We start from the raw sequence: 16,020 nt of genomic DNA on the forward strand, positions 1-16,020 counted from the left end.
TTCAGACTGCTAACCTGAGCTCCTGAGTTCACACCTTCAGTTATTTTCGGGTGATTCATGAAAAAGACCCGGTTCAAAAGAGTCATTTGGTCACGACTCTCTCGCGCTGGGTTTGTTGTTGCATGTGGTGCAGCGAGCTCATCATTACAGAACAGGTGAAAAGTGGCTCGAGACACTTTGATGGTGTGCGCTATAAAGATGTATTCAATAACTCACAAGATGATATCTGATGAAACCACATACGAATGCACACAACCCGACTGTCGCCAGTGGCGATTAGATTTTAAATTACTGTCGCAATCAATAATTTTTGGTCGCATTTACAACCATTTTAGTCACAGTCTGGAGCCCTGTAGTTACTAGGGTGTTAATGAGTAACTGCTTGCTGAGCCCACCCCCAAGTCTCTATGACATTCTGATCCGCAAATATGATTAACCCGGTTTACTTATGTGAAGTCTATGTGATTTTCCCTCCCATTTTAGAAAATCCCTAAATGAAGGTCAGAGCAATAGTAATAATGGTGTCTTGTTAAAGCAATCACCATTATTAAAGGAATATTTCGGGTTTAATACAAGTTAAGCTCAATCAAAAGCATTTGTCATGTAATGTTGATTACCACAAAATTTATTTCAACTTTAAAAGTTTAAAAAGTTCTGTTCTTACAAGTGTAAGGCACTTACAATGGAAGTGAAAGGAGCCAATCTGTAAACATCTTTAAACTGTTTCAACAGAATAGCCAAAATCTGTAAACAATATGCATGTTAAAATTATTTTAAAGTGATAAAATTGCTTACTAACCTTTTCTATGTCATGTTATATCCAATTTTATAACTTCATTGCCATAATGACGTAACGTCAGTGACAAATAACTAGAAGTTCATCTGCCTATAACAGTAGTCTGCTGCAAAAACAACGATTTAAATGACTTTAAAATCTGAGTCCTGTTGAGAAACATTGCAGAAAAGAGCTTTAAAGTTTCCAGCTAGTAGAGTTTATGGAAAAGCTTCAATTTCCTAACAAAACTAATTAATGCTGTTGTTATTGTGACTGTAAGATATGAGTCCTTGAGCTCATCATAAGCTTTAGGCCATATGAATGCATTTCAAAAGAAGGTCTCTTTTTATTTTATATGACTGTAGCAAGAGCATAGTTTTATTATATTTCCCATGCAGTTGTAAAACAGAACTGGTTCATTAAGAAAAGTGCTGCATGCATTTGTGACCTACTTCTGGCCATAAAGTACAAGTTAACTTTTTCCATTCAGTTTTACCATACAAACTGTGCACCTTTGTCTGTAAACAGCAATAGCATGATTTTCTAGGCTTTGGGATTCATCTTGGTTTGACTTAACTCAATTTTGCCCTGAGCCTATTTTAATACCCTGCCAGACATAGAAAAGATGTGTCTAAACTTGCTCTGTTGACCCAGTGGCCTGGTTTAAAGGTGAAGTGTGTAATTTATGCACCACAGAGGCACCAAATGATATTGTTGATGAACACTCCCCGTCTGCCATTGGTTGGACACAAAGATAACCCCATCACCAAACTCATGCCATTGGTTGAGCTAATGTTGCTGTTGTGCTAATGTTGTTGTTGTGCTAATGTTGTTAATGTTTTGAAAGCGCAAATCAACCTATGAATGGCTTTCTTATCATTGCATTTTAAAGGGAATCTTCACCCAAATGCATACATTTTGTCATCATTTATTCACTCTCATTCACCTTTGGAACTAAAAACTAAAAAGTTTGACCATCCAAAATATCACTCTTCAACAAGTATATGATTTCATCTGTCCATGGCTTGCTGACCGTGTCCTAATATCAACCTGAGATGTACAGCTAGCATTGGCTGCAGACTTCAGCTCTGGACGTCTTCCATGGAAATAGAGCACGTATGGTGCATCCTAAAATGTCATTAATCGCAGTCCAAATACTGATTTCTGCTGAGGCAGCACTTTTTTGCAGTCTTTAAATGTATTTATGCTCCCTGGTTGAACATCTGCTATAAATAAAGGCCTTTTATTAGATAAATGTTGAAAAAATATAAGAAAAAATAAAACGGTCCGCCTACAACATGTCTGTTTGATTGAGTATCACTGCTTCGACTTTACACAACTGTACTAGACTCAGCTACAGTGATCGTTAGCACAGATTCCTGTTATGAAAAGTCATTTTAAAATTTTAATAAAATCAGCAGGTGTGTAGTGATGTTAATAAACTCAAACTTGACAATCTGTGGAAATCGTCAACATTAAATCAAAACTGAATGTATTTTATTGATTCATCAGTAACGTAATTCCAAAGAAAGATAATTGTATTAATTATCTTTTATCAAAATGTAATAACTTGCTCTTCCTTTAAAATTACTTTTCAGCTGCCACCCTACAAAATGGTCTGCAAATGCTGTTTATGCTCTTTTCAATATTAAGTGAACAATATATAGATAACCAGTATTTATCTTCTATACATCTGAATATATGTGACACTGCTTCCGAATTTGACTAATAGAAAGTGGCTTATGGTGCATTCACATCATGTCGAAATTATCATAATTACGAGACAGGGTCAAAGCCAATTTCCCGCTCTGTCATTCCACATCATGCCCACCTGCTAGTTTGGGGTTTGCCTTACAACATCTTCCTATTACATTCGTCCGAAGGCCAGGAGTTGAGGAACAGGGATGGGTGGGAAGTGGGTTAGTCTTGGATTTGGAACCAGCAGCTTTTTCTTCCTGTGGTTTCATTGCCCACTTACCGAAGGCTCCATTCATCTGTGCGGGGTAAATATCTTACACAGATCTGCCTGAGATATTGCACAAGCCTCGGGGAAGTCCAGGCTCTCTTGAATGACATCCAGAATCAGGTCGGGTGATGAGGAGACACTCACTGTGTGTGCATGCAATGGCACAATAATAGAAATGTGATATTTCAGTACTAAATCTTATTTACACAGTGCAAGGAGACTGTTTACGGCTACTGTTACAGTCCTGTGGGCTGAAGCATGAGATCACTGTGAACAATCAACTGCTTTTGATTTCCTGGAGGGGCATCAAAAAAAAGTCACAGAGGCAGCGATTTTGCCACGTGCAGGTGAAAATATTGCAACATGAGACCGGGACCTTGAACGAAGGCATCCTAAGAGAGAGGAAACAGCTTTAATTTAAACAATGATAAAGCCGGACAGGCAATATTCTCTCTTGGAGGTGTGCATGGTGTGCAAGGGTTTGGTTGGCATTGGACAGTGATAAATCACAGAGCATTATGTGTTTTCATGGGCCATGGAAAAGAGGATTTGCTAATGACAAAATTAGGAACACTTACACTCAGATTGCTAATGGTGAAAAGTTTGTGTGATTACAATTGAGTTCAACTGTTTAAGACCAAAAACAAACTAGTAGTGATGGGGAGTCGACTCCAAAAGAGTTGATTCCTCGACTCTGAACTGTCCTAGAATCGGAGTCGACTCTGATACAGGAATCGATTCTTACGAACAGGATGTTGTGATTGGCTCAAAATAATGAATTGGTGTTCTTAAGAACCAATCACATCCTCTACAATCACCTGTTGGTTGGTGGGACACCACCTCATTCATCATGTGCGTTTGAGTGAGAGATAAAGTGTGTGCGTGCAAAAGAGAGAGAGGGTGTGACAGATTTGAAAACTTTCTCAAGTTTGTGTAGTATTTCATCAGTGCAAGGGACAGTGGTTGGAGAAGTGGATTCTCCCAATTTGTCTAGTTTCTACATGACAATGAAATTATTTCCGAACCAGCCTGTTTCTTGTTCCCTATCTGTCACTCACTCGACGTTGTGTTGATGTAGTGTCACTAGGGGTCACTCTTGGGAGCCTGAGACACCTCTGGTCTTGGATAAAAGGCCAATGAAAATTGGCGAGTGGTATTTGCATGCCACTCCCCCAGACATACGGGTATAAAAGGAGCTGGTATGCAACCACTCATTCAGATTTTCTCTTCGAAGCCGAACGGTCATGCTTATTGAGCTGAATACTACTGTTCATTCACCTCTGCTGGATCTGATGGTGCATTTCAGCGGCTTCTCCCTCCTCTGCACTGGTGCACTGCAGAGAACGCCCCTGGGCGCTTCGGCAGAAAAACAAGAGAGTATATTTTCTGAAAGAGCTTTTCCTCCTCTAAAAGAGTATATATTTCTCTAAAAGAGCGGCACACATGGAACGTCTTTTTAAAGATGTGTCTTTTTAAAGATACCTTTCCGATTGTGTGTTATTCCTGGATGCGTTCGTTACTCTCAACTTCGGATGGTCATGATCGTTGTCTTTCGTGTCTGTGCACGACCCACACGGAGGCAGCGTTTGTGGATGGTTCATGAACTCACTGCGAGAACATGACCATGGCAACATTGCGGTCGTGGCTTGCTTTCGTAAAAAAGCAAGCCACCCCAGCGGCTCCCCGCCTCAGTCCTTCTAACTACGGGTATGAGGCCAGTGCGGCTAGCACTGGGGGCAATTTGGTGACCCCAATGGGATTGTCTCCGCCGTGTATCCCCCCGCGGACCTCCCATTACCCAGCACACTTGTCTGTCCCAATCGGGCATTCGGATGAGTTCGCCGGCTCGTCTCAAGGCGAGTCTGGCTTCTTGTTCGGAGCCCGTGAAGATGATGAGCTCTCGAGCACAGCATCGGTGAGCGGGCTTGTCCAGTCGGACGCAGAAGCCTCAGCTGGGCTTCCCCCTTCGGGGACGATTGCCCAGTCACAGACCGATGCCGAAATGATGGACATGCTTTCCTGGGCGGCCATGAGCGTCGGGTTATAGTGGAACCCTCCGCTCTCCCCTGAACCCTCGCGGCTTGATGATTGGTTCCTGGGCTCACGTCGCTGCTCAAAGCAGCCATGCCCCACTCCAGTGCCATTCTTCCCAGAAGTGCACAAGGAGCTGACGAAGTCATGGGAGGCACCTTTTACTGCCCGACCTGATTCCGCAGTTCCCCCGCTCTCACTAACCTCGATGGTGGGGCGGCCAGGGGCTATACAGCGATTCCGCTGGGATAAGGTGCTCGTGGTGCACCTATGCCCGCAGAGCGCCGCCACCTGGTGCGGATGCCCTAAGCTCCCGTCCAAGCCCTGTAGGCTCACATCGTCTCTGACGGCTAAAGCCTACAGCGCTGCTGGAAAAGCTGCCTCTGCCCTGCACACCATGGCTCCCCTGCAGGTCCACCAAGCCAAGGCGTTGAAAGAACTGCACGAGGGTACTTCCGCCCCAGATTTGATGCAGGAACTGCGCTCGGCGGCCAACCTCGCTCTCCGAGCGATGAAGGTCACGGCACGGACTCTCGGGTGGACGATGGCCACACTAGTGGTCCAGGAGTGCCACCTTTGGCTCAACCTGGTCGAGATGGGCGAGGCTATTCGGTGACACCGTCGAGGACTTTGCCCAGCAGTTCTCGGAGGTGAAGCAGCAGACGGAGGCAATCTGGCACATCCTGCCCTGGCGCAGCTCAAGATCCCGCACCCCGTCCGCTTGTCGCCAAGGGCGTCCCCCTGTGGTGACTGCACTGGCTCTGCCGCAGCCCGCCCCTTCAGCCCAGCCCCGGCGTGGAGCCCACCGCAGGAAGCAGACGCCACCCGTCTCACAGCCAGCACCTAAGAACCCACGGAGGTCCTCAAAGCACCCCTGAGACGGGCGACTCAGGGATGAAGGAACCCATTCACTTGGAGCTGGTAAAAAGACCACTCTATCCCCCGGTGGAGGGTCAGGCGGAAAATCTTTTGTTGCCTTTTTGTTTGATTTCACCGCATGCCCAAGTGGCAACAGTTCAGCAAAAAAGCGGTTTCCTTCCTCCCTGGGTCACATACCCGGTGTGTACTGTCGTCACCACGACTACCATCCACAGGTTTTTTTCTTGCAAGATTGGCGCTCCAGCGGTGACCTTTCCGCCCCTGAGCGCCCAGCTGTGGCACACATCCGCCCCCGATGTGGCAGTCTCCATGGGTTACAAGGACAGGCCTCTTCCTCTCCCGTCCCAGGCTGTTCCAGGGGTGGTCACAAGGAGCCAGGTAAGTGCTTCGATGTCCCTAGACTCAGCATGGCCAAGACATGGTGTGGCACCTCGAGCTCCACCCTGCCGCGAGGCCCCACCTGCTGGTACATCCGACGACGTTGTCCCCTTGGTTCCCATTGCGCGGAACTTAGATGCATGGCTCGCACTTTCCAATCCCTCGCGATGGCTGATCCGGACCGTCCGACTCGGCTACGCGTTTCAGTTTGCCAGGTGCCCGCCCAGGTTCAGCAGTATTCACTTCAGCTTGGTCAAGAGTGAAAATGCTGCCACCTTGCGCGCGGAGATCGCTACCCTCCTGTGGAAGGGCGCGATAGAACCTGTCCCTCCAGCCGAGATGAAGAAAGGGTTTTACAGCCCCTACTTCATCGTACCAAAAAAAGGCGGTGGCTTGCGGGCAATCTTGGACCTGCGGGTACTGAACCGGTCTTAACACAGACTCCCGTTCAAGATGCTGACGCAAAAACACATTCTGGTGAGCGTCCGGCATCATGATTGGTTCACGGCGGTAGACCTGATGGATGCGTACTTCCACCTCTCGATCCTTCCTTGACACAGACCCTTCCTGCGGTTTGCATTTGAGGGTCAGGCGTATCAGTACAAAGTCCTCCCTTTCGGCCTGTCCCTGTCTCCTCATGTCTTTACGAAGGTCGCAGTGGCTGCCCTTGCCCCGTTAAGGGAGGTGGGCATTCGGATTCTCAACTATCTCGACGACTGGCTAATCCTAGCTCACTCTCGAGACATGTTGTGCGCACACAGGGACCTGGTGCTCTCACACCTCAGCCGACTAGGGCTTCGGGTCAACTGGAAAAAGAGCAAGCTCCTCCCGGTTCAGAGCATATCTTTTCTCGGTTTGGAGTTGGACTCAGTCTCCTTGACGGCACGCCTTACGAACGAGCACGCCCAGTCGGTGCTGGCCTGTTTGAAGGCATTCAAACAGAAAACAGCGGTTCCACTGAAACATTTTCAGAGGCTCCTGGGGCATATGGCATCCTCGGCGGTGGCCATCCCACTCGGGTTGATGCATATGAGGCCGCTTCAGCACTGGCTCCAGACTCGAGTCCCGAGATGGGCATGGTGCCATGGGACATGTCGCGTGGTCATCATGCCGGTCTGTCACCATCTTTTCAGCCCTTGGACCGACCTCTCGTTTCTACGGGCAGGCGTTCCTCTAGAACTGGTCTCCAGGCGCGTTGAGGTCACGACAGATGCCTCCAAAACGGGCTGGGCCCGCGACTGCATTGACACATCAACTGCCTCGAGTTGTTGGCAATTCTGCTCACCCTGCGGAGGTTCCGGCCGTTGATCCAGGGCAAGTACATGTTAGTTCGGATAGACAACACAGCAACGGTAGCATATGTCAACCGCCAAGGCGGTCTGCGCTCTCGTTGTATGTCACAACTTGCCCGCCGTATCCTCCTCTGGAGTCAGCAGCACTTCAAGTCGCAGCGAGCCACTCACATCCCGGGCAACCTCAACACTACAGCGGATGCGCTGTCATGGCAGGTTACCCTCAGGAGAGAGTGGAGACTCCACCCTCAGTTGGTCCAGTTGATTTGGAGTCGATTCGGACAGGAGCAGGTGGACCTGTTCACCTCCCAAGAATCCTCCCACTGCCCGCTCTGGTACGCCCTCACGAGGCTCCCCTCGGCATAGACGCGCTAGCACACAGCTGGCCCCCTGGCCTGCGCAAATATGCATTTCCCCCAGTGAGCTTGCTTGCACAGACCCTGTGCAAGGTCAGGGAGGATGAGGAGCAGGTCATCCTGGTAGCACTCTACTGGCCCACCCAGACATGGTTCTTGGACCTCACGCTCCTTGCAACAGCTCCCCCCTGGCGAATTCCCCTGAGGAAGGACCTTCTTTCTCAGGGACTGGGCACCCTCTAGCACCCGCGACCAGACCTCTGGAATCTCCATGTCTGGACCCTGGACGGGACGCGGTGGTAGACATGATCACTCAGGCTAGGGCCCCCTCTACAAGGCGCCTGTATGCCTTTAAGTGGCGTCTGTTCATAAAGTGGTGTTCTTCCCAACGCGAAGACCCCCAGAGATGCGCAGTCGGATCAGTGCTTTCCTTCCTGCAGGAGAGGTTGGAAGGGAGGCTGTCCCCTTCCACCTTGAAGGTGTACGTTGCCGCCATAGCAGCACACCACAATGCAGTCGACGGTAAGTCCTTAGAGAAGCATGACCTGATCATCAGGTTCCTAAGAGGTGCCAGGAGGCTGAATCCCTCCAGACCTCGTCTCGTTCCCTCATGGGACCTCTCTGTAGTTCTTCAGGGTCTACAGAGAGCCCCCTTTGAGCCTTTGCAGTCAGCTGAGCTTAAGGCACTCTCCTTGAAGACTGCCCTCCTGACTGCGCTCACTTCCATTAAGAGGGTAGGTGACCTGCAAGCGTTCTCTGTCAGCGAACCGTGCCTGGAGTTCGGTCCAGGTTCCTCTCTCGTGATCCTGAGACCCCGACCGGGCTATGTGCCCAAGGTTCCCACCACCCCTTTTAGGGACCAGGTGGTGAACCTGCAAGCACTGCCCCAGGAGGAGGCAGACCCAGCCCTGTGGTTGCTGTGTCCGGTGTGTGCTTTATGCATCTTTTTGAATCGCATGCAGAGCTTTAGAATCTCTGAGCAGCTCTTTGTCTGCTTTGGTGCACAGCGGAAAGGAAGCACTGTCTCCAAGCAGAGGATCACCCACTGGCTCATTGACACCATAACTATAGCATATCTCGCCCAGGACATGCCGCCCCCCATAGGGCTACGAGCCCATTCTACCAGGGGTGTAGCGGTTTCCTGGGCCCTGGCCAGGGGTGCCTTTCTAACAGACATTTGCAGAGCAGCGGGCTGGGCAAAACCCAACACCTTTGCAAGGTTCTACAACCTCCAGGTGGAACCGGTTTCGTCCCAGGTAGTGGCACGCAACACAAGCGGATAAGGCCGGGATAGCCGGTCGGGTGTATCGCTTGCACATAGCGCCTTCCACCTCCTTCTGAGCTGAAGACATGCGCCATTAATTCCCAGTAGTGTTCACAAGCTTGTTCCCTGGTTGACTTCCTCTGAGCCCTGTGGCAGTCGAGTTTTCAAAGAGATTCGCTGCCAGCCCAGTACACGTGCTAACTAAGAGTCCTGTTCTGGGGTAGGTGCTCCGCATTTAGCGGTTCCCTGTAAGGCTAAACCCATGCAATATATATCTTCCGCTAATTCGTTTCCCTGTTGGCAAGCTGCATCTTCCTTGGGCAGAGCCCCTCTGCCCCAGTCTCCATGTTTGTAGTAACTCCTCCCCCATTGGGCAGAATCTACCTTGAAGACTCCCCACATGGTTGGAAAGACCATGTGACGTATCCTTCCACTTAAATATCCCCCCCTCTCTTTGGGCGAGGTGTGGTCTCCGCGGTGTCTTCCCCTTGGGAGGGACACCCACCGACTAGACCTGGTGGCCCAGTCAGATAATCCCCCTTCTTTTTTAGGAAGTGGATAAAAGAGAAGGGGAAAAGAGGCCACGACTGGGTTAAGCCTGTCTCTGTCTCTTGGGTAGTTGACTTGTCCCCAAAAAGGGCCGTTCGACACTCATAACTATGCTGGAGGAGGTTACGTGTTGACCTGGTGTGCTGGCTATGAGGCACACAGTAGTCTGCCCACCACACACCGCCAGTTCACGTAACACAGTTCAGCCAATTGTGGCATTTTGTATAGGGACCACTAGTGTCACTACATCGACACAACGTCGAGTGAGTGACAGATAGGGAACGTCATGGTTACTTGTGTAACCTCCGTTCCCTGATGGAGGGAACAAGACATTGTGTCCCTCCTGCCACAACGCTGAACTACCCGCTGAAATGGCCGGACCTTATATCGGCTCCTCAGCATAAAACCTGAATGAGTGGTTGCATACCAGCTCCATACCATACTGTATGTTCCATTTAACATACCATAATATGCCTATTAATAGTTACTGAAGTGAATTGAGCAAGAAAATATGTGCGATTTGTTTTTCCATCTGCATGGAAGCCATCTAGACTAAAGTATGCTTCTCCCGTCCTACTAACATTAGTGTTTGGATTTGGGTAGGAGAAACTGATCAGCAGTTACAGAAAAACGTCATCTTTATCACGGAGTGGCAATCGGACGCAATAAGCAGTGGATTGAGTGAGCATATTAGAGTGAAAATTAAACTATGATTCTTATAATTCCGTTGATTTTCCGCTCATGTCTTACAAGTAATTTTGGGGGGTGAAAATATGTCACTTGGGAAGGCACTGCCCACTAATGGGCATCCCTGGTGACGGCCCTGAATTTTGAAACTATCCTGATTGAAAATGAATGGAGTCGAAGAGTCGATTCCAACGACTGGAGTCAGGAATCGGAGTCGACTCCAAAAAACTTGAAATCGAACAACCCTACAAACTAGAACAGTGAGCTGCAGCCTTTTGTATTAATTTGAGAATCGTCAAAGTGCTGATATAAACATATGTATGACTTTCTTTTTGTACACTGAGAGACAAAAAATCTAAACTAGCCACAACCTTGCCGCAAATTTGCAGCTCGTTATTTTCACATGCAAATGAGCTTGTGATTCATTGCAAATGTTTGCAGCTCTTCACCGGTAGTGGTGAACCTCTGGCAAACCTTTGGCAACAATGGACAATTTGCCGCAAGTTTGCCACAAAGCTCATTTGCATGTGAAAATTATCAGTGGCGAATTTGCGGCAAGTTTGCGGCAAATTTGCCATGAACTCTCGATTTTTGTAAGGGAGATTTACCAAAAATCAAGAGACTGGAGGGTGAACTCTTTTGATTTGGACCAGTAAACCCACACACTAAAAACATTCAAAACACTTTAGCAACCACCCAGAAGATGCTAGAAACTACATAGCAACACACTAAAAACATTCAAAACACTTTAGCAACCACCCAGAACATGCTAGCAACTACATAGCAACACAATAAAAACCTTCAAAACACTTAGGAACCACCTAGAACATGTTAGCAACTGCATAGCAACACCCTAAAAAACTTTCAAAACACTTTAGGAACCACCAAGAACATGTTAGCAACTGCATAGCAACACCCTAAAAAACCTTCAAAACACTTTAGCAACCACCAAGAACATGAGGTAACACTTTATTTTGATGGTCCCAAGTAGATATTTAACTGATCTGTATTAATGACCATTTAATGAACTGATGTTCTCAACAATAATGTAAGTAGGTCATTAATAGAGATCTATATACAGGATACTGAAAGTCTACTAAATGTTTGTTGAAACACTGTTTACTAGCTATAGCAAGTCAGTTGATAAGCTGTTATTTTGCTGCTGTTATACAGGCTATTGATAGTCTACTGAATGTTTGTTGAAACACTGTTTACTAGCTATAGCAAGCCAGTTGATAAGTCACTTATAGTTAGTTAAATATCTACTTGAGACCATCAAAATAAAGTGTAACCGAACATGATAGCAACTACATAGCAACATGCTAGGAACCTTCAAAACACATCAGCAACCACCTTGAACATGTTAGCAAATGAATAGCAACACACTAAAAAAAAAAACATCCAAACACTTATGCTACCACCCAGAACATAGCAACTGATGCTGCCTTCAAGTGCACCTGGGAAGCTCCTCCGAGTCAGGCATTTGTTACAACTGTGGGAAACAAAATATGGAAGATGCTTAAACAAATACACAGTGAACGACGGCCAAAGCTCTTTTTTTCTGTTGTAGTGGATAAGAATAACTGAACACACTTGCATCACTTTTACATGACCTTTCTTACAAAAATAGAGTGTTCCGGCAAACTTGCTGCAAACTTGCCGCAAATTTGCAGCATATTCGGCACTCATTATTTTTACATGTAAATGGGCTTTGCCGAGAACTCTTCATTGTCACCAAAGGTTTGCTGCAGGTTCACCACTTCCGGGGAGGGGTAGTTTGTCAGAACTTTAAATTTTTTATAAGGGAATCCGTCAGGTGAAAATCATCTCACTTCTCTTTTGAGGTATCATTCGTGTCTGTAGCACAAACTCTGTAGGACAAGAAGTTTAATAATCAGGGTTAAGGATTAAAAGGAACATGTTTACTATTGTGCTACATAATTACTATTAAGATCAGAACATTCAGTTCTTGTGACCAGCAAAATATCACAAAATATGTTGAAAACTGGAGCAATAATTGGCCTACTTGAATTGACACTAAACATACATGGAATCTGAAACTGAGCCATGTGCCCAAAGACAGCCAAGTCCAAATATCAGACATAATACAGTCAATGGTCACTCAAAGGTCAGACTCTGTATTTTGTAAACACAGTCTAAAGGTGTGCCTAAGTATGACTATAATGTAGGACACTGTCAAGATACATTACTTTTCTTTCATAGACTTTAATGGTGGACATCCAGTTATTTGTATATGTTTACATGAAACATACCAAGAAAAGCATCTGATCGGTTGAACGTAAAACTAGCGTATTTATAAAGGACTTACTTAAGACCAATTAGACAAGAAGTCATTCAGGCTATCCCCCAATTAGCTGATTTTGAAAAAGTTCTGCACATCGCTAATTTTAAAGCTGCACTACAGAAATTTTTTTGGTTAAAAATTAACGAAATGCCATTATTGACTGAGTACATAAAACAGGGTTCAAAACATTGTCCTTACATTATCCCATTTCACTACTGTAAGCCTAAAAAAATTATTTGTCTGTTTGGCATGAAATCGCAGGCTTATGTTGTTCATCCTTATGTCATGTCCTTAAACACAGGTTACAACAGGTAAGAAGTACCGGCTATACAAAAATCGAGAGTTCACTGCAAATTTGCCGCAACTTTGCCACTGATCATTTTCACATGCAAATTAGCTTTGTGGCAAACTTGCGGCAAATTGCCCATTGTTGCCAAAGGTTTGCCGGAGGTTCACCACTACCGGTGAAGAGCTGCAAACTTCTGGCAAACATTTGCGGCAAATCACACACTCATTTGCATGCGTTCTTCCGCAAATTGCTAGCAAATTTATGTTTCAACCACAGATGTCACTAGAGAGCACAAAGTTCCGTTGTGCATCTTTTGTAGTAAATATCAATACAGTAATTGGTTCTAGATTTTGAAGCAAACATAATTAAAAAGATATTGCATTAGTAAACATCTTAGTCAATCATTTATCAAATGTTTTAAATGGTGTTTTGATGAGGCTGTGAGTGGGTCTCTCCCACATCCCAAAGGTAGAATGAAGGATATTGCTGTGAATTCTGGTCTGTGCACAGCAGAGGAACCAAACTCATCCAAACCTCAGCCCAACACTTCTTAGAAGTGATACTTTCAGCATCATCCCATGTCAAACCGAGCAGACCCCGTTATTGGCTGGAAGAGTGGAAAAAGTGTAAGACGATGAGTTCTCTAGCATCTGTAGATTTTTACAGTTATTCACAGTTTTCCGCATTTGTCAAGGGGATTTCCACTTTTGTAGCGCTGCAACATGCAGGAACTGTGGCACATTTTTGGGTTCCTGGCCCCATCAGTGTGCTTTGAAAGAAAATAACCCAAGACAGTTGTGCAGTCAAGCTGTGATCCACAGCCCCATTCCATGTGACTCCTTAAGGGATTTGGGATGTGCTGGGAGGGGTGTGCTTATGATGTCGGAGAGGTGTTGGGTCACTCGGGCAGCTGTCAACCCTTCTCTTTTGGGTTCACGGGATCATTGGTTGTCCAGTGAGTTTTAGGGTGGCCCAGTTTATCCTCAAAGAAGCTGTGTCTGGGTAAAGCCCTCCTCCTCCAGCAGCCCATGTGCTCTCAAAACTAGGTCACATCTTTATTATGTTTAATTACGTTTTGTGAATGTGAAAGGAGTTGAATTACAAAGTCCATGTGCTCTGAATTATTGCAATGTGCAGACGATGTGAATGGGCCGCTCGCTAGACTTAAAATCTATTTATATCTTGTCTGAATGTGTACAAACTATTGGAGCAAGAAGCCATTAGGTTTGTATATAGTGGGGTTATTCTTGAATGGTGGGGTCATAATTAACCAAAAAAAATCTTTAAAAAAAAAAAAAAAAATATATATATATATATATATATATATATATATATATATATATATATATATATATACACTACCGGTCAAAAGTTTTGAAACACTTACTCATTCTTTGTTATAATGTTGTTGTTTTTGTTGTTGTTGTTGTTGTTTTTCACATTTAGAATAATAATAAAGTCATCAAAACTATGGAATAATATAAATGAAACTATGGGAATTATGTTGTGACTAAACAAAATCCGAAATAAATCAAAACTGTGTTATATTTTAGCATCTTCAAAGTGGTCACCCTTTGCCTAGAATTTGCAGACATGTACTCATTACATTTTCTCAATCAACTTCTTGAGGTATCACCCTGGGATGCATTTTAAACAGAATAGGAGTTCCCATCTACGTTGGGCACTTATAGGCTTATAGAGTTTTATATTGAAATAAATTAATATGGTGGCACAATTATATTTTTGTCTACAAAACTATTTTCAAACATTTAAGCATACACCTTCAGATCAAAAGATTTTTAAGATCATGAGAAACATTTCAGTCAAGTGTTTCAAAACTATTGACCAGTAGTGTGTGTGTATATATATATATATATGGCTAAAAAGATGAATGAGGCCAGAGAGTATGAAACGGTTGATATACCTTAGATGCTAAAAATTTTATTTTGGACCAAAGCATTTTTAAGATCCTTGGATCCAAAGTTCTGTTTGAGTTCACATATATGAAAGCTTAAGTGTGTAATTTCTGTACTAATAGTCACCAAATAGAATTACAAAAATAATGATTGCATTCAAACAGGCTTCTTTAACACTACCCCATCTTCCATTGGTTGGTCAAACAGATAGTCCTTCCCTAAAGTCACACCATTGTTTGAGTCAGTGAGCTTGAAAACCTTAAATGACGTCCCTGTATCAGGGTAAGGTCATAAACGGTTTACACAAAAATGACCCCGATTTTGCATTGCGTGTAAACACCTTTGCTGGTGCTTTTACCAGTTTATCCAATGTGTGCAAGTGTTGTGCGCTTGACTTCCCTTACAAAAAATCTGGCAAACTTGCCACAAACACAAATTCGGCACTCATTATTTTCACATGCAAATGTGCTTGTTTGCAGCTCTTCACCGGTAGTGGTGAACCTGCAGCAAACCTTTGGTGACAATGAAGAGTTCGTGTCAACTCTAGTTTTTTTTTTTTTTGTAAGTTTTGTCATAAAAAATAAATAGAAAATAATTGCATGATTTCAAATCTCATGGAAACCCGCTTTTCTTGCATTGTCGGATTTTTGGAATTAGCTGATTTTCGGTAGTTATCTGCATATTGCATATCGGCAGTGTGCACGTAAATGTGCTCATTGTTGCTGTGTCAGGCTGATTGGAACATTCAAGCTATAAGAGCAATGTTTTGAAAACACCACAGTGTTTACACTTTTTGTGGAATTCAACCAATGAATGGCTTACTTATGGTTGCTTGGCATATTTAGTTTTTTGGCTTTCAGTCCATGTCTGTTAGCTTTTACACCATCTATATCCTTGTGTGACCACACATCATGCATGGACTGTGTGTTTTGTCTTTGTTATAGCTATGCATGCATCATTTAATTTAAACCGACTGATCTCAGTTCAGGATACTCTGGACTGTAATTAAAGGGTTAAACTTTTGACACAGTGAGTCATGTGACAAAACAACATCCTCCGATCTCAGTTAAGTTTGTCTTTGGGAGAAATGCTGACAAAACTACATCTGGTAAGAAACCTCATTAAGTTTTTACATTGAAACCTGTTTGAGTTAAAAGACTTGAGTCTCTAGTTTCATCCGATATACCATTTTGACAATTCATTGATTTATTGTGAAAAGGCACGCTGTTAAACACAGTGACCACGGACCATGGATATTTTTCCTTAGAAATCCTATATTCACTATGCATTATCACACTGAGAATCAATGAGTTCTTCCGAAAGCTGAAAAAAT

At 44.8% G+C, this 16,020-nt stretch overlaps 1 long non-coding RNA gene across 1 annotated transcript in view; it reads left to right on the top strand.

The window, feature by feature from the left end:
- Positions 1 to 15,741: 15,741 nt before the first annotated feature.
- LOC127445359 (uncharacterized) overlaps positions 15,742 to 16,020 on the top strand; it is a 58,349-nt gene continuing 58,070 nt past the window's right edge. Inside the window, exon 1 of the long non-coding RNA XR_007897977.1 lies at positions 15,742 to 15,795. This is a non-coding gene — a long non-coding RNA (uncharacterized LOC127445359). The remainder of the gene's footprint in view (positions 15,796 to 16,020) is intronic.

This window comes from Myxocyprinus asiaticus, chromosome 8 (genome assembly GCF_019703515.2).
Source record: "Myxocyprinus asiaticus isolate MX2 ecotype Aquarium Trade chromosome 8, UBuf_Myxa_2, whole genome shotgun sequence".
In the NCBI taxonomy this organism is placed as follows: domain Eukaryota; kingdom Metazoa; phylum Chordata; class Actinopteri; order Cypriniformes; family Catostomidae; genus Myxocyprinus; species Myxocyprinus asiaticus.